Genomic DNA, 20,222 nt, shown 5'->3' on the forward strand with positions numbered 1-20,222 from the left:
TGGTCCTGAATCCCTTCCACGGCACCTCCAAGGTGAGTAGCCTTTCAGAATTCTATCTTTCTAATTCCTAGGGAGTATGTGGGGGTATCTAATGCTAAGGCATAGTTGTAGGATGAATGGGAGGTAAATGTGAACTGTCTAACATACTTTAGAAAAAAAGAAGAAAAAAATCCTTTGTTTAGAGGGAATATTTATCTTCTACTTAGCTTCAGCTGGTCACTTGACACCTGAAAAATTATCTGAAGGAACCCAGCTGCTTGGATCAGACTGGCCTGAGGCAAGTCTGTGAGGCATTTCCTTAATTGCTAATTTTTGTCAGAGTGCCCAGCCCACTGTGGGTGGGAACATCCCTAGGCAGGTGTGCCTAGGCTGTAGAAGAAAGCTAGAGAAGCTATGAGGGAGGGGCAGAGAGAAGGAGGAGGAGGAGGAAGAGGAGGAGGAGGAGGAGGAGGAGAGGACAGGAGAGGAGAGAGACTGCTCCAGTAAGCATTATCCCTCTATGGTTTCTGTTTCATTTCCTGCTTGAGGTCCTGCTCTGACTTCTCTCAACCACAGACTGTGACCTGGAAGGGTAAGCTAAATTAAACCCGTTCCTCTGCAAGTTGCTTTTGTTCCGACCATTTAACCACAGCAACAGAAAGCAAATTAAAATGGTTTACAATGTTCAAATCCAAAACTTGCATGAAAAAAGGACAGATTTTTTGTTGTTGTATTTTCCTGGGTGGCATCAGAGAATGCCACTAGAAGGAGTGGGTTAAAATTGTGAGTCAAATGTGGCACAGGGGGCGAAGTAAAATTATTTTAGAGATGTGAGTTTAGAATTTAACACGGGGTGGGGAGTGGAGATGGGCAGATTCCTTGACAGTTAAGATAATTCAGCTTGGGCCTCTCGGGAACTGATGCTTCAGAAGCATTCCAGCTGCCCGTGAAAACTGAATGGTTTGATCTCTCGGTCTTTTCTCAGATGAAATTCTATGTTTTCAGGGTGGTGACTGTTTTTCTAGCAGGAAGGGAGAATGTTAGCTACTACCTGATGTATGTAGGCTTGAGTTTGAGACAAAGGAAAGAACCCGCTTGTACTAAAGCTGAAGGTGACGATTGCCTTCCTCCCTCAGCACTGTCTCTCATTGCATTAATGGGACAAACATTTAGTTCTGTCCTCAAGCCCTCAGTCCCAAGCAATTGTTACAGAGATAAAAATCACGTGCCAGATAGAGATTGAAGGCCAAGCCATGGAGCCCATGGAAAATAAAATTTTATTAAGGGGAAACAAAATCTGAAAGGCCACCATGACTTCACCTTGGACTACTGGTGGACTACATTAGTGTTTGTCTACTTGGTTGCTCTCTGGATAAGTGAGTCTTTAATGTGGGCACCTCTAGGAGGTCTCTGCTTGTTTTGCTAGATTCTGCATGCTCAATGATGGACTGTGCCTTTGCCACACTGCATGGTTAAATCTGACAAGTGTCTTTATTGTTTAGGTGCCCCAAAACTCAGTGTATGTGTCTCGCCAGACTTTGAATGAAAGCTTACCAGCCCTGTGAGATTGCTGTAGCTGAGCTTTGTCACACAAAGCAGAGCTTCCCCGGTGCATCATGGGAGAACCACTGTCAGGAACTCTCATGGCTGCTTAGGCAGGCATGAATTTATAAGTTGGCTAGTTAAACATGTATATTGTCCCATTTTATAGTTCTTTACATTTCTATGATCTCCAGGAAGGTGTCATAGAATCCATATGCAAGGCACTAGATCAGTATTTATCAACCTTCCTAATGCTAAGGCCCTTTAATACAGTTCCTGGAGTTGTGATGACCCCCCAACCATAAAATTATTTCCTTGCTACATCGTAACTCTTATTTTGCTACTGTTATGTATCTCATTGTAAATATATGACATGCAGGAGATCTGATATGTGACCACAGGTTGAAAACCACTGCGCTAGACATTGCTGGAGTTTTGCCAAAGGTGGTTCAATCCAAAGGTTTTTTTTTTTTTTTTTTTTTTTTTTTTTTTTTTTTGGTTTTCGAGACAGGGTTTCTCTGTGTAGCTTTGGAGCCTATCCTGGCACTCCTCTGGAGACCAGGCTGGCCTCGAACTCACAGAGATCTGCCTGCCTCTGCCTCCTGAGTGCTGGGATTAAAGGCGTGCGCCACCAACACCCGGCTAATCCAAAGGGTTTTTAAACATCCACATAATCTTAAATTGAGTTATTTTAGTTTTTTGAGACAGGGTCTCGCTAAGTAGCCTGTTTTGTCTACCTACCTCCGTGCCCTGTGTACTGGGAATGTGTGTGTGTGTGTGTGTGTGTGTGTGTGTGTGTGTGTGTGTGTGTGTAGAGGAAGCCAGCCCACTATATCACAGAGACAGGAGTTGCTTGTTCTGACATGTTACTTCCACATGTAAGTGGAAGGCCAGAAAGAAGCAGGGGAAGGACCTGAGGCAATGGCATTGGGCTTGCTGTCCTCTGTGATATAGCTTGAGTGTCCCTCTAGGGTCCATGATGTGGACCTTGATCCCTAGGGTGGTCAGACTGGGGTGATGGAGCATTCATGCCTATTTTCTTTGCAAGTGCCCTGTTTTAATTATTTCATTATAGCCACAAAACACTGACTAATACAGGAAATGGCTCACTTGGAATCATGCAGTGGTAGAACCAAAACTGAGACCTTTTCTATTTAGGTGGGAAAGCATGAAAGAGCTGACAAAATAAAAAATAAGAGGGGAAACCCTGTCTCAGCACCCTCTCGAAGTCCTGAGAATGGACTGTGTCACACTACAGTGCTGGATCCCTGATCCAGCATCTCTTACAGGATAAAAAAAAGCCCAGAACATTATATGAGACATGGTCAGACCAATGAATGAAAGGAACTGGACAGTAGGAGAAACATGACAGAAACAGATGCCAGAGAGTTACCAGCAGCTCTTCAGTGACCTCTAACAGGGCCAATGAGGTATACCTTGCATGCATTTGAATGGATCTCTAGTTTTCAAATTGTCCACATTTCCTATGCAATCGGAGACTTTTAAAACACCCTGCAGAGGGAATGGGGATGGTGCCATTATCCCTACTTTACAGAAGAAAATGATGCATGGCAAGGCTAAGTCACATGGCTATGGGCACAATTCCTAAATGGTAAGCTTTTGTGTGATGATTATTTTGGATCCGATGTGGGAAATAAAAGGGAGGATAATAGAACTCCCTCTGAATGTGCACAGAGGTTATCCTGGACACACTGGAGGGCTGAGTGGAGATAGGAAGAGATCCATCACTCCCAGTGTCCAGACACCTCTCTGTACACATAGAAGGAGCTCTGATTTTTCTCCTTCTGGCTCTTCCATAGTATCAAAACAGTCATCATATGACTACTAGCTTAAGTACATGTAATATATAATGACTTCAGAGTATATAGCTGTATTTAACATCTCAATGTGATAGATATTTATGCAAATATATATAGGAAATACATTTGAACATTTTACAGGGCAAAGCAAATTATGCATCTTATAGTTTTAGATTAAACATTCCACGTATTTAATATATATATGACAGTGGGTTTTTTTTTTCAGTTCTATGAACAAACCTAGGCTCTTACAGCATGTCAATAAATAGAAATTTTACATAGTACCTATGCTTCACTGTTAAGTGCTAGGTTCTAAATAAACATTGCATTAATTACTAATAATCATAAAAGTAATTGTTAAAACAAGTCCCTTATCACATAGCCTCATCTTAAGTGTGGGTCCATGATTTCTGTCCCTCAATGGTCTTTTACTGATCTATGTCTAGTTTTCAGTTTTATTTCCATAGTCCACTGTAGATGGAAGCTTCTGTACTGCATAGTCATGCAGCCATTTAGTCCCAAATAAACACACAGAGGCTTATATTAATTATAAACTGTTTAGCTTATGGCTCAGGCTTCTTATTGGCTACTTTCCTCTTAATTATTAACCCATTTCTATTAATCTGTGTATCTCCATATGGTCTTGGCTTACCAGTGATACCCAGGGCCTCTTTCTTCCTCAGCAGCTACATGGTGTCTCTCCCAAGACCCAATCTCCATGTTCCTCTTCCCAGAATTCTCCTAGTCTGGTGGCCCTGCTTATACTTCCTACCTGGCTACATCCTGCCTGTCCATTGGCCAAAACAGCTCTGTTCATCAACCAGTAAGAGAAACATATATTCACAGCAGATAGAAGGGCATCCCCCATCAGTTCACTATCTCATAGAAGCCCGTGGGGGATGACTTACCTCTGCTCCACTAGACAGTACTGTCTCAGGCGCCATTTGAAATATTTCAGTTTGTCCCTTACAGTTGTATTGACCCTGACAACAGACTGAGGCAAAATTCTCATGCTGCCACCTCAAGTTCTAGTGAATATAAGCTGACAAGAGCACAGACACCATTAATGGATGTACTCTCAAGGCATCAGAGATACTTTGTGTTGCCTTATCTCGGTTAAAATAGTATGATGTTCAATGGGCCTCAAGTTAGAGGAGTGTCCTGGTGCTCCTAAACTTAGAACCACCACACACTTAAAGAGCTGAGGTGGTGATACCTTGTTTGTTCTCTAACAAATATAGCTTGCCTGAAGATCAGATGGTGGAGGTAGCTACTAGCTAACCATGAAGGTCTGGAGGGTCTGTACAGACAGACAGGAAGTGAGATGGCTGGGTGGAGAAAGGAATATAGGCAGGAGGAAACAGGATCTCAGTCTCTTTCTGGTTGGGAAATTGAGGAGGTAAGGTGTGGTTTTGGTTTCGTCCTTTTTCTCTGCTCTTTCACCATTTAACCCAATACCTGACTCCAGGCTTTTAATTATTAAGACATATTAGAACTCATGCTACACACTGAAGTAGCAGGCTGGTCAGAGGCAATAGGCCAAGAATGAACATCTCTTTTCCTTTCAAAATTGTCTATGGATCTGTGTCCATACAAAAACTTCTTGGCCACCATGGCACACAGGTACCTGTTGACCTACGCCCAAGACTTCCCTGTCTCTTTTAGATGCATCTCACCAAGTATCATCTCAGTCTAGCTTTAAATCAATGTTCTTATATCAGATAGCAGGGGGACAATTCAGTTAACACACTGAGAAGTTATGCATCCCGAGCAATTGGGAATGCAATGGAGGTATGTATTACCTGACTGTGGGGCAGGATTCTAGGCTCTCAGGTCAAGGTAGCTTCCTCTCTGACAAAAAAATGTACAAGAAGCATACGTTGTTCCAGTGGCTCAGAGGATGGTGCCACATTTTCCAAAGATGAAATGCATGGATGCCACTGAAGCAGAATCCATTTGCATGATTCAGATGCTCAGGTCAATGGCTAATGAGGCAGCCCAAAGCCCAACTGAATCCTGGCCTCTCTGAGGTGAGGCCTCTTTTTGCTCTCATTTACAGAGGCACTTACAGGTCAGTCCCCAGAAAACTAGCCGCCAGCACAGCGTGACAAAAACTCTGAAGAATCTCAAATAGAGGCTATGCTCTTGGGAAGTTAAGAGGACACACCTTAAATAAACAGGGCCAAAGAGCAGTAGATCACTTCCTGTGTCCTTTACTCAGAGGAAGGCAGTATTTCGGGGAACTCAATGCTTTACATCTACACTTTCCACTTAGCCTCTGACCCCCTGATGCTGTAAATCTGATGACTACACAGGCTTGTCAGCCTCCCAGGCAGCATTTTGATGCAGTATCCCTGTGAGGAAAGAAAAAAAAATACACACCACAGGAAAAGAGACTCTTAGGCCTGTGTCCCCTCTGTTTCTGTGAACAAAGTGTCCATCGTGGGTTAATAAGTGGAAGAGGTGTGAGGAAGGAAGAGGGAGGGTATGCATGGACAAGTACTGATGCTCGCACCTTCTGAAATACCATTGTTCCACTGAATGCCTCTCCTCAAGGCTTTTATTAGCGCAGACATTTTTCTTTCAGAATCATTTCCATGGTTGAAATGATAAAGACAACTTTGTTTTACTCTGTATCCTCTTTGACTTCAATCCTCTATTCTAAGCTCTGCCCCTCAAAGGCCTGTTCAACACCAACACACTGGACACACCAAACCTGTGGGAACTGAGTCACCACTGCTGCCAAGAATGCTCTTCTCTAGTACAAACCATCAGCAAGAATCTACAAAGGGGCACTGCCTGCCTGATGGAGACCGGGATCAGGGAATGGGGTTTGATGGCTACAGCATGTTAGCCTGGGGTAGGCAATCAGAAATGCCCTTCTGTCAGCTGTTGAACAGAGGTGGCCCAGAAAGAGAGATGCTCTGAAAGTAGAGTTGACAACAGTGTTCTGCATTATGGCAAAGGCATTTTGCTGGATCCCAAGTGTCCCAGGGGTTCCTCTGTATCATTTATTTCCAAGTACCCATTATGCTTTTCATAAAGGGTCTCTATGATACATGTCTAATGTTTGGAGCACATCCTGTAGACTCACTCATTTGTCCCTGTGTTGTGCTGTTAAGTTTGTCAAAATATACCCTGGAATGATGATTCATTTTATGTATCAAGTTGCTTTGGATCAGTGCTGTCCAGACAGCTGGCAAAAACAGTAGTTTGGGGCATGTTCGTGATCACATGCTATGGTTTGGATATTGTATTAGCTGTTCTTATCTTTGCCAAAACAAAAATACCCGACAAAGGCAATGTAAGGAAGAAAGGGCTTATTTTGACTTACAATTTGAGAGTCCATTATGACAGGGAATGTATGGCTACAGGTACCTGAAGAGTCCCATATCGCACCAATAGTCAGGAAGCAGAGAGAGATGAATGTCAATGCATGGCTTACTTTCTCCTTAACTTTTAAATTTTTAATTTTTTCTTCCTCCTTCCTCTCCTCCCATTCCCTCCCCCACCTCCTCTCTGCCTTCTCCCCCAATCCACTCCTCTGTTTCTGTTCAGATAGGGGCAGGCCTCCCATGGGTATCATCAAAGCATGGCATATAGAGTTGAGGTAGGACTAAGCTCCTCCCCTCTTTTTAAGGCTGGGAGAGGCAACCCTGTATGAAGAGTGGGTTCCAAATAACCAGCCAAAGCATTAGGACAGCCCTTGGCTTTCTCCTTTTTATTCAGTCTACTGTCAGCATTTAGGGTGGGTTTTTTCACCCTGATTAACCCAATCTAGAAGCTATTTCACAGGTATGTCCAGAGGTGTTTGTCTTATAGGGCACTCTAGAAGCTGTCAAGTTGATAATACTCATGATTACAGATGGGTCCCTTTAAAAGTTTAGTTGTTATAATATTAAGGAGCAACATTCTTAAGCAATGCTGAAGTCATGAGGGCTCAGCTCTCAATAATGGGATTCAGAACACCCATCAAAAGACTTTGTTAAAGGAGTAGAGCCATTCTTGTCCTCCTGCCTTCTTCAGTGTGGGATATGAGGCAGACAGCATCATTTAGCAGAAGCCAGAACCTTGATCTGGGACATCCTACACATTATAACTATGAGAAATAAATTTCTGTTCCTTCTAAATGTCCAGGTCTTCAGTGTTCTGTTATAGACAAGGAGAGTGGACTTTTGGATACATATAGTGTTTCAGAGTAGACAGAACTATCCTCCCCAGGGTAGTTGATTCAATGAGGCCCTGACTAGAACAAAAAGGCAAGAGGAAGGCAAATTGCATTTCTTTCTACTTGAGCTCCATCTCCTGCCCTTGGACGTAAGAGCTTCTGAGTCTTGGGCCTTTGGAGTTAGACTAAATGACGCTACTGTCTTTTCTGCTTCCCCAGCTCTTACAGACAGCAGATGGTAGGACTTTTCAGCCTCTATAAATTGTGTGAGCCGATTCCCATATATATATCCTATTGGTTTTGTTTTTCTAGAGAACTCTGACTAATACACTTAGCTATAAATCATATGCCAGACTGAAGGATGGTAAAATGGAATGAGGCGCTTCTTGGACTCTTATAGTAAGATTGTGTTGAGTAAATGGAATTTCTGTACTTTCCTTCACTCTTTCATGTATTCATTCATGCAGGTTTTGACTAAGATCTAAGGCTACCAGCATAGACCTAGGCTTGACCTCAAGATGCGCACATTGTCTAGCTGTGTAGGATACACAGAAACAGAAGCAACATAGCATAGGATGAGTTATACACCTATTGGATATTGAAATGTCAAAAAAAGGGATTGATAAGCTCCTCATGTTGGAGAAGCACAACTCATTTCCAATAATACCCCAAAATGAAGAGAAACACCAAAATAGAGTACAGATATGGACAGTAGTGACTGGGAAACTAGGAATAGAGCAGCAGATGGCTAAGTAGGACCAAATATTAAGCAATATTGGCACACATGTGTATTTTGTATAAAGAGAAGCAATCCAGGAAGAAAGAAGGAGTCTACATGAGGATCAGAGTATGTACAACACAGCTAGGAAACAGTTGTGATACCGCCAGCAGGCAGTGCCACAGTTGCAACTCTCAGCTGGGATTCATGGATGCTGCAGGCCTCTTTGTTCATTGGACTAGATGGGGTGCTCTTGTCATAATGTCCCCACTTGGTGCATATCTAAATACCTTATCTGAGAGTTTACCAAGGTGGATTTGTGGCTACGAAGGGGACCACAGGACTCTATGGATTCTCTCTGTTGTCTGAGGACTCCCAACTCTGCAGATGGAGAACCCAAGGCAAAGAGCTACACTGAGAGTGGTGGGGAAGTAGAAACCAAGCCGACATTTGGTGTGCTGTAGCATTCCCAGCTCTGGTTTAACACAAGCGATGTGTTTCACTCACAAACTGGCACTGAGAGCTCATTTACATTTAAATAAGAGGCTTGTTAATGCCAGCAGGAGGACGCTGTCAATGCCAAGCCTGGCTCAGGATTCCTGCCAAGGAGTTTCTAAGAGCATCGCTCTAGGAAACTCCCCCAGAAGAGAAGCAAGCATGCTTTCTCATTAAGACAACTCTACCACAGTGACATTTGCCTCTGAGAGGCAAGCCTCTGGCTGGGCAGGAAGCAAGTTGTTGAGTCTTGGAACATTGTCAGTTGCCAAGACGGTTGTTTAGTTCATTTTGGCTCCTCATACACTCAAAGACCACCTGGCATGAGGTGATCTGGTAGGGAGCACAGCTAATTCCTGCCCTCTGGCACCTCCCAGTAATGTGAGCAAGACTGGGGGTTACTAAGAAGCACATGAAGAAGACTGTGTTGTCACATAAAGCCAAGGTCAAGGCCATTATTAGGCAATTCACTGCTGGGAGGCTCTCCTTCTGGTATAAATAAAATTGCTTTTAGTACAGATTCTATACCCCAATGGCTGCAGATGTTAAGTAGGAAACCATGCACAAGTGAAACAGGCAGTTGATAAAACCTACGGAAGTGCCTGAGATTCCAGAAATCTGGGGTATGCCTGTCTGTTCTCAAGAGGACAGACTCCTTAACCAGAGCTAGTCCTGGGTGTGTTCCTTACAGATGACTGAGGCAGACAGATGAGTAGACACATCTGGCAGTACAGTGAATAATTCCTGTAGGGTGAAGCAGAAGCTACAATGGAAGCAACAGGGTTGTATCAGTCAGCTTTCCATCACAGTGACTAGACACCTGAGAAACTCAATTCACATTTTCGGAGGTTTCAGTCCATGCCTGTGGGAAGGCAGAGTGGCAAGGTGGGCACACCATGGGACAGCAAGGCTACTCACCTCCGGACAGTGGGAAGCAGGAAGCAAAATACACTGCTCTTTGGCTTTTCTCTGTGACCCAGAATCTCCAATTAGGCCCCACCTTCAAAAGTTTTCACCACCTCCTAATTGTAAATTATGCTGTGACTGTCACCTGATCACTCAGAGGATAAAGGCAGAATCTTCATGGTATAATCATTTCCCTGGAGTACAAATGCATTTGGATTAAGACTCTTGAACAAAAGACTTAAACAAGTGAGCTTTTAGAAACCATTTCAGAACCAAGCTACAACAGAAACAATGGGATCACACAACAAAGAACGTAAGAGTCACAAGGGAGTGACATTTAAGTTTAGTCTGAAGGATGCACATAAGTTACCAGACAAAGATGGCAGAGAAGAGAAAGAATAGACAATCCTAAGACCCTGGGGCAACAGAGAGCAGACAATTTTTTTTTGTTTTTTCAAATGAAAAAAATAAAGAACGTATGATAAAAAGGAACTATAAATTCTAGATAAGGAAAGATGGAGATATAAGTAAAGATCAGATGAACAAAAAATTTCCAAGCCATTAAGTTTGGCTTTAACATCTGAGCAATGAGGTTGCCTTCATCTCATGATGGTTACATGCAATAGTTCTGGTAAAGGAAGTGGCATCAACAGTCAAAAGAGTATGGGATTTTCAGTCAGAGAAACATGGACTTTGACTCTTCTCCACCATCCTGTGATCCTTGGCAAGCCTTGTTTCCCATATAAAGGGAAGAACATACACCATGCTGGTAGATAATGGAGAAGAGAACTGTTATCTCTGGTGACTCCATAATAAAACAGAAAATTATTATGAAAGATTTCTTGCCAGCATTTAGACAATATGTATCAGAAGTTCAGAGCTTAGTTGTCTTCTCCTCTATCATTCCCTCTTTAACGTTCTGTCTTAAAAACACGGAAGGATATGTGCTAAAACTTGCTCCAGCTGTGATCCACACAGCTTTATTTTCAAGAGCAAACCTGAAAAGGTCTAATTTGCTCATCTGCTGACTAGATAGTCCACAGATTGCTTGTTTCAAGGAAGTTGCTTTGGCCTCTCATGCAAGATTCTTTGTGACCTCAAACTCAGGATCTCTGGTGACTCTTGTTCTGCTTGTAATTTCTGTTCAGTTCTCCATTTCTATTCCGTGTCCTTCCTATTCTTCAGCCGTCTGTTTTCTACATTGTGTTCAATGCATAAGAGCCCATCCCGATATGTCCTTCTCTCCCCCAGGTACCCAGGCCACAGGCAACAAGTCTGGTGAGCTTATAATGAGGGTTTAAGCAATTGGAGATGTTGCCATCCTGCTAGAGAGCCACCATGTGAACTCTGGTAACTAAACTCAGGTCATATAAATTATATATGTACACACACACACACACACACACACACACACACACACACACACACACACTCATCCTATCACTCTGTTCCTCTAGACAATCCTGACTACTACACTGTCCTTGGAAATAACGTCCATCAATTGGATGTTAAATAAGCTATGGCAGAACTATGCAATGGAGCAAAACAGAGGCACGAAGCTGACATCATAGAGCAGATGTGTTGGAGAAACTGTTCAGGGAAAATAAAAATACAAAATAACATGCTTCAACTCTAAATTGCTGCCAGCCAGGGTGGGGGGAGGCCAAAATGGCATCACTGTTTATGTCTAGACTTTGGTGGTCAGTGAGAATGCTTTTCCTTCATGGTTTTTGTGTCTGGTGACACACTTTTGGTTGTAGAAATGAGAAGAGTCTATTCATAATACCCAGGAAGCAGAGGCCAGGGGTTCTGCTAACTGCCTGCCAATGTAAGACACTATATAATCTAGTCTAAAACATCAATACTGGCCTATTGAATTTGTTACTATAGGTGATGAAATCACAGAAGGTTACAACTTTCTTTTTGTTGGTTTGTGTTTTCTATAACAAGCAAACATATTTGTACAATCTTTATTTTTAAAGGTGCATTACATATTTCTGAAAAAAATTGAGGGAAAACCTGAAGTTTTGCTATGAAATAAGTCATGGAAAACTGTTTCAGTACTTGCTCAGGTTTTCTTGCTATAATACTCTCTCTCTAAACCCATTTCTTTAAACTAGAGGCCCAATTAACATAGCAGATGACTTACTGACTGTCTCTTACTTAGGCTCCCAGAGGAGGCCTGAGCCTTTGGACATAGCCAGTCTGTCATAAAATCAGTGAATTTTCTTCTTAACTTTGCCACATATATGATCCTCTTGGAGGATCTTGCCAGAACCAAAAATGTAGCTCAGGTATCTGGCCAGAAGACACAGGTATCTGGGTATTGTACATCAGCAATCCTAGGCTACAGATCCTCCTGTGGTCTGAAAATCTTTGCAAGAGAAGGGCTCCTGTGGTCATCAAAGTATGTTGACTTGGAAGTTTAATCACTTGAAGAAGTGGTTTATTGTCCCCACAGACTCATCACTGTGAACATTAGACCTAATTTGTAGCTGAAATAGTGATGATTTAGTGGAGCCTCTGGATTTGATGGCTGTAGTTTCTGGGCTACCAGTTACAAATGAAACAAAGAAGCAATCATTTCTGCCATGAAATCGATCATTTCTTCCAATTCCCAGGAGCCAAAAAGTCTTATAGGGGTTGGATTTTCCTTTGACCTTCAAACTATTGGAAACTCTGATGTTATAGATATGGCTCATCATGAGAAAAAGGAATCCCAGAGTTGCAAGGGACTTTGGTTAATTTTCTGGGGGGGGGTGTGTGTGCGTGCTCTAGAATACTCTTCTTTCTAAGAGAATAAGAGGGGCAAGTCTCACAGAGAGATTTGCTTCTTGCTTTCTAGACAAGTTGAGCCTGAATGCTGCCAGACAGTGAGGACAAAAGGGGAGCTGAGGCCATTGATGGCTTAGAAGAAAGCTTAATCGTAGAAACTAATAGAGAAAAAAAAGGAAGTAGATGTATGTATGTATGTATGTATGTATGTATGTATGTATGTATATATGATGTATATATGTATATGCTTATATGGGGGTTGCATATGTGCCAGACTGAGCAGGTGGGATTCAGAGGACAGCTTTTGGGAGCCAGTTCTCTTCTTCTATAATGTGGACTCTGGGAACTAAACTCAGGCCATCAGGCTTTTAATCAAAGACCCTTACCTGCTGAGCCATCTTGGTGTCCTCTGGTCACATTTTTTAATTATTGATCCATAGCAGCAGTGAGCTGAGAGAAGGCACCCCTGTGATCTCCCCAAGGCAACTTGGAAAGGAAAATGACCTCCATTTCTAACCCTGAAAGGCATTCTGGCTGATATGGTTTGACTGGTTCCTCCATTTTCTTTTGGGGCAAAGTCATCCCTAGTCATGTCTCTAGTGATCTAGTCCACATGGAGCAAGTCTCTGAGCCTCATCAGAGGACGCAAACATCGCCATGTCCCAGAAGACAGAACAAAGAACCATCTACAGGGAGGAGGTGGAAACTGTTGACAACTCAAAGGCATGAGGACTTGGTTTTGAAGAAACAGCTGCTGAAAAAGAGAGTGCATTTTTGCATGCAGCCTCACTCCTTTGGGTGGATGTCTCAGCAATATTGCAGTTCTTGGGATGAAAAGGGAAGGTGTAGGACTGTCACCAGTCTACAGAGACAAAGTTGCTCCAATTTGGGATTCACTATTATTTGTAGCTTTTGTGAATATCTCAGAACAATAAAACAGAAAAGCAAACATCATGTAGCTAAAATGACGAGTACTCTTGGGAGCCTGGATTCCCCACTCCCACTTCTACAGTTTTTAGTCTCCGGTGGCTGTAGTGTGAGGAAGTCACTTTGTGCAGACAGTGAAGTATATAACAACAGCCTGGAACTTTTCCATGGTGCTGAGGCAGAACAAAATGCCAGAGGAAGTAATATTAGTCAGTATTTAGTCACGTTGAGAACAATGGGATAATTTAGGTTGGCTTGACATCACTCGCTTGCATTTGCTATGGCCAACAGGAAACCAGTTCTGTTGTGCAATTTCCTCCATGTTTGAAGAACTCAAGACCCACCCCCCAACTCCCATTACAACACAGACAAGACCCCCTTCTCCTCCAATTGCAATACAGAATATAAAATGGTTCTTCACTGCCACAAGGGAAAATACATTTGCATACAAACTAACAATGATTGGGGGCTAGGGACAATGCAGTAGAAAATAATCTCAGAGGTTACAAAAGACAAGGGTATATTGATCCATCGTGCTTTCCTCCTAAGGAAATGTAACTGACATCTCCCTGCTCAGTGACGTTACAAGAGACAGTGTTCTAAGCAACCCTTATTCATCCATGTGTTTATTCATTCACAACCCATGTAGCACATGTTCATTCAAGACCTCTTACATTATCTGGCATACAGGGCTGACTAAAACACAATTTGTCCAGATGGAAGTTTAGGAGAAGAAAATAAATAAAATTTTTAAAAATAGCTTTTTAAAAATATGCACACACACACACACACACACACACATATTGCCTGAGAATATGTAAGAGTAACAGTACTGTCATGGGGTAAATACACCTATCATTAAACCATAAATGCCACGAGCCATGAACATTTTCCATGAAAAGAAAATGCTACAAAGAAAATTGGAAGATTTCAGGCCATGCTGAGGAAGTTTTTTTGTTGTACTTTAAAGAAAAGAGGATAGAGGGAAAGATAAGTAGGTAGACAGAAACACACACACACACACACACACACACACACACACACACACACACACACACACACACACGGTGAGGCATTAAGAATAGTAGAGCTGGGCATTGGTGGTGCACACCTTTAATCCCAGCACTCGGGAGGCAGAGGCAGGCGGATCTCTGTGAGTTAGAGTCCAGCCTGGTCTCCAGAGGCAGTGCCAGGATAGGCTCCAAAGCTACACAGAGAAACCCTATCTCGAAAAACCAAAATAATAATAATAATAATAATAATAATAATAATAATAATAATAATAATAATAATAGTAATAATAGTAGAACAGCTGGGCATGGGGTGCACAACTTTAATCCCAGCACTCAGAAGTCAGAGGCAGACAGATCTGAGTTTTAGGCCAGATTGGCCTATAGAGTGAGTTCTGGAACAGCCAGAAAACAACAATAACAACAATAATAATATAAACAGGAGAATAGTGATGTCCAATTTGTGCTTTTGGAATTCCAGGCTGAAATTCTTTTTTTTTTTAAACATTCTTTTCTTTTCTTTTTTTTTTTTTTTTTTTTTTTTGAGACAGGGTTTCCCTGTGGCTTTGGAGGCTGTCCTGGAACTAGCTCTTGTAGACCAGGCTGGTCTCGAAATCACAGAGATCCGCCTGCCTCTGCCTCCCGAGTGCTGGGATTAAAGGCGTGTGCCACCACCACCCAAGGCTGGAATTCTTATACACTATGCCAGAGGCTGAGGAGCATGGTAAGTGTCAGGGAAATATAGAAATTTTGTGATCCATACTGAATGCTTTGCTTATTTTCCAATTGCTCTTATTCTCATTTACAAAAGCAGTTGCTTATAGGAGGATATATGTACACACACACACACACACACACACACACACATACACACACGTGTATGTGTGTGTATGTGTAATATATAATATGATATATATATATATTCCTAACCTCTATGAATATTCTAAATGAAACACACGTATATAAAGCTTAAGTGCTAATACCCACATATAAGAGAAAACATGCAATGTTTGTTGTAACACGAATAAATAAATGACCCAGAAACTGATATTGGGATTCAGGCTTCAAGCTGAATATCAGAAAAGCAAAGCAGCTGGCCACTAACTTCTTACCTCTACCTCAGGCTGAATAGATTGATACTGTCTCCATTGAGCTCTCACCAAGTCTCAAAATATAACCTCTCCTCACTGTGACTGGGGAATGAATGCCTTTCTTAGACCTTGCTTTTGTCTAATATGCTTCCCTAATGCTGGGATTAAAGGTGTGAGCTATAGGACTAGCCAGAAGCTAGGAGGTGGTGGTACACACCTTTAATCCTAGGACTCTGGATTAAGAGATAGACAAATCTCTCTGAGTTCAAGGACACCCAGATCTACACAAGAGTGAATCAGTCTAAAAGAGAATTATAGCTCACACCTTTAAGCTCTCAAGGCTCAGGGATCTGTGCAGAAGAGGAGGCTGAAAAATTGTAAGAGCCAGAGGGGACGAATGACTCCAAAGAATCACTGTCTTCCAGATACATCAGGACTGACATAGATGGAAGTTTCTGTCCCGCCTGGGACTTATATTAATTATAAGCTCAGGCTTCTTATTGGCTAGCTGTTTCTTAATTAGTAAGCCATTTCTATTAATCTCTGTATCTTCACGTGGTCTTGACTTACAGATGATGTCCAGGTCTCTTGCTTACTGGGCAAGCTACATGGCATCTCTCTGACTCTGCCTAATACCTTTCTTTATCCCTGTTTGGATTTCCCATCTGGCTAAATCCTGCCTGTCCATTGGCCAAAACAGCATTTTCATCAACCAATAAGAGAAACATATATTCACAGCCTACAGGACATCCCTCATCAGACTGATGAACATATGAAACAAAGAAACCGTGATAGCATGCACAAGAAAGACCTACGTAATTTCAAGTCAGACAAAATCCTGATGAACATTAACAAGGAAGCAAACAAATAGAGACAAGACAAAACCTCCAAATACTTGGGGTGAGTTTTTTTTTTCTCTCTCTGAGTTTGATTACTATAAAATAGCAATTCATCTTAGTTATTTATTTTACTTAAATATTTTATTTAATATTCTACATACAGGTAATGTATTTGGATCCAGCCTGCCCATTCTAACCTTCCCTAGTGCCCCAATTCATATTAGTTTTAACTCTCATTTCCCAAGACTAACTTCATTTTTCTTTCCTCTCTCAATTGGTGATGTATGCTGCTTCTCCCACGAAATCTTTGTGGCTATTATGCTATTGAATTTTCTTTGCCTTAGGAATTTGTTAATTTTCTGTCAGTCTGATGTCTAGAAAAGAGCTTTTTCCCCAAAAGTTATTGACTCCTTTCATTAACTAAATTTCTTATGTTTCATGGAGCTTAAACTGTACATTTCTTTCATTTACAGCTTTTTAAATTCATATTTTGTTTAAGAACTCCTTTGTAACATGAAGGTCATAATGATTTATAATCCAGATCTTTGATGTGTATGCATGCATTAAGTATTGGGTATGTTTGTTCCCAGGCAGACACTCTTCTCTTCCTGCCCTATCCAGTGCCCAGTAATACCTTCCCTATGAATTGTCAGATTACCATAGACAAATGACCATGCTTCATTTTTTTTCAGTTTGGTTCCTTCACCCATTTGTCTGTTCTAATACAAGCCCTGCTGTCTCTTAAGGACTATGGCTTCATAGAACGTCTCATTTCATGATGAAAATGATTCCTCCTGTCATTCAAAATCATATCAGAATTCCACTAGGTCTATGGATCATTTTAGTGAAAATTATACTATCGTGGTGTTTTATTTCTGTCTGTGAACATGATGCACTGAGCCACTTGTGTCTAATTCATTTCAGTGTTGTTTTATAATTACCTCCATCAATGTTGTCTCCATTTAAACAAATGATATTCATTGGTCATAAGTCACATTTTTTGTTCCGATTATATATAGTTCTTTCAAAATACATAACAAGGTCTGTGCCTGTTTTGCCCACACATTATTGCTTATATACTGATGTAGTATATTTTGCATACATTGTATATAAAAAACTTGATAGTCCCTTGTAAATGCTTCTTGCATATTTTTAGGAGTTCTTGTAAACTTTCCTACAGTTATAATACCTATAATGAAGAGTGCTTTGGTTTCATACATTCTACACTTCCATAGTTTGTTTGTGCCTCTTTAAGTGTTAAACAGATCATGGTATTTAGTTCAAGATTGAATTGGTGTGTTCTTTTCTGAGGAAGGCCACCTCACCCATTCCCAGCTTTCTCCAGTTGCCTATAGTTCTTTGTGTAGGGTTGAGACCTTATGGAATTTCTCATCCAGTTTTGGCGCCAAACTGACAAACCATGGAGATCCTGTGGCTATGTTTCTACAGGACCAGTCCTTCCTTTCATGTTCTCCAGGTCATAGATGGAGTAGATATTGGGGTGTGTCTATTCAAAGCACTGGATGTGGGCCAGACTGGTAACTGAGTTGGTCAGTCCCAGCCTCCACTCAAACCACCCCACTTAGGCAAGGGGTGGAGCCAGCTCTCCTGTGCCCAGGTTGTTGGGGTCAGCTCTTCTGTGCCTGTGGTAAGAGATGAGGCTAGCTTTTCCATGACAGCTCATCAGGGTCAACTCTCCCACTGCAACTGCCAGTATGGGGCAGAGAAAGATCTTTCAGGGCCAGTGAAGAGTAGGGCCAGACCAGCAAAGCCCTTGGATTGCAACAGGCATGCTCCCCATCTTTTCTCATCTCCCATGTTGTAGGACCACTGACCCAGACATGATCCTCTGCAGTTCAGGCCCAGATGATACCATGGCCCTGGGTGACAGTGTGGGATACCCTGATTTGCATGGCCCTGGAGATGGTGTGGCCCTCACACACCAGTACAGCCACGGGTTGCAGCCCAGATCCAGGGCATCTACATGGCGTTAAATGCAGACCCTGGCTGTTGTAAGTACAAGGACCTAGACAAGGCCCTTGGCAGTAGCTTAGACCTGGATGTCACCACAGCCCTGGAAAATCATATGGTTCTAGAAATATAGCAATTTCTTTTAGATTTTCCAATTTCATGTAATATAGGCAATTTTAAATGTTTGGTTATTTCCTCAGTGTCATTAGTATTTACTGTATAATCTCTTTTATATCTCTAACTTTATTAACTTACATATTTTTTCTCTTTTGGATAACTTGGACAAGGAATTGTTAATCTTGCTTATTTTTCCAAAAAACAAACAACAAAAAAAACCAAACCCTTCTTTTCATTGATTGCTTGCATTGTTTTATTCAGTTTGATTTCATTAACTATTGCCTTAATCTGAATTGCTTCTTGTCATCTACTGCTTTGGTTTTGGATTGTTCTTGTTTTTCTAAAGTGCACCATTATTTATTTGAAATATTTTTAATTATTTTATGGAGACAGTACTATAAAATTCCCTTCTACGAGTGCTTTTATTGTGTCCCATAGATATATTTTGATATATTGTGCTTTTATTTTCATTCAATTCTAAGAATTAAAAATTTCCTCCTTAATTGTTTTCAGTGACCCACTCACAATTCAACAATGTGTTATTTAATCTCCATGCTTTTATGTGCTTTATATAGTTTCTGTTGCTATTGATATCTACTTTTATTCTGTTGTTGTTAGCTAGAATAGAGGATGTTACCTCAACATTCTTATATTTATTGAGGCCTGCTGTATGACCTAGGATGTAGTATATTTTGGAGAAAGTGTATTTTTATTGTTTGGATGGAATGTTCTATGGGAATATGCTAGGTTCATTTGGTTTATGAATTCATTTAACTTCTATGCTTTTCTGTTTATTTTTTGTTGCACTGACCTCTGTTGTGGTGAGAGTGGATTGTTAGAATCTCTCAATATCATTATTTGGTGTTATTTGTGGCTTCATATATAGTAGCATGCATTTTATTAGATTGGGTTCACTTATGTTTGGTGCATATATGTTTAGAATTGTAACATCAACCTGATGAATTGTTCTCTTAATGAGTATGAAGTTACCTTCTTTAGTTCTTCTGAAATTTATATATATATATATATATATATATATATATTATATATATATGCTTGTTTTCCCATTTGCTTGGAATAACATTTTATTCTTTTATCGACTGATAGTGTCTATCTTTGGTAGTGAGATATTTGATATTTCTTGGAAATAGCAAAAAGTTGGAACTTATTTTCTTTCTTTTTTTCTTTTCTTTCTTTCTTTCTTTCTTTTTTTTTTTTTTTTTTTTTTTTTTTTTTTTTTTTTGAGACAGGGTTTCTCTGTGGCTTTGGAGGCTGTCCTGGAACTAGCTCTTGTAGATCAGGCTGGTCTCGAACTCACAGAGATCCACCTGCCTCTGCCTCCCGAGTGCTGGGATTAAAGGCGTGAGCCACCAATGCCCGGCTGGAATTTATTTTCTAATCCAATCTGGTAGTGCACAGTGGCATGTTGCTTTGCCAGTGAACTTGTGGTGGTGGCCACACCCCTTGGCATGGTTTCAGGTTCAGACATGACTCCCCTATAAGGTACAGAAAATGCAGTCTTGCACAGTAGTGTGTTTCTTCTTGTTTTGAAGCTGATACCATTAATATTCAGAGCTACTTTTGATGTGCATTAATTCCCAACACTTTGTTCGTTTACTGCTATTTTCTTAAATTTCTTTTGATTAACAGCCCTGGCACTGTTTATCATCCCCTCCCCCATTGACTTTTGTGTTTGTTTATCTTTAGTCCAAACTGTTCTTTTAATATGCTCTGTGAAGCTGCCTTAGTGTTCATGTATTTCTTTAGTCCATTTTTGTTTCTCCTTCAACTTTAATAGATAGCTTTTCTGTGTATAATACTCTGGGCTGACAATTGTTTACTTTTGTAAGTGGAATACATCTTT

At 41.1% G+C, this 20,222-nt stretch overlaps 1 long non-coding RNA gene across 1 annotated transcript in view; it reads left to right on the top strand.

Annotated features, from left to right (window-relative positions):
• Positions 1 to 440: 440 nt before the first annotated feature.
• LOC107977774 overlaps positions 441 to 20,222 on the top strand; it is a 40,777-nt gene continuing 20,995 nt past the window's right edge. Inside the window, exons 1-2 of the long non-coding RNA XR_003484900.2 lie at positions 441 to 571; positions 16,170 to 16,331. This is a non-coding gene — a long non-coding RNA (uncharacterized LOC107977774). The remainder of the gene's footprint in view (positions 572 to 16,169; positions 16,332 to 20,222) is intronic.

The sequence above is a fragment of the Cricetulus griseus genome, chromosome 4, assembly GCF_003668045.3.
Source record: "Cricetulus griseus strain 17A/GY chromosome 4, alternate assembly CriGri-PICRH-1.0, whole genome shotgun sequence".
NCBI classification, from domain to species: domain Eukaryota; kingdom Metazoa; phylum Chordata; class Mammalia; order Rodentia; family Cricetidae; genus Cricetulus; species Cricetulus griseus.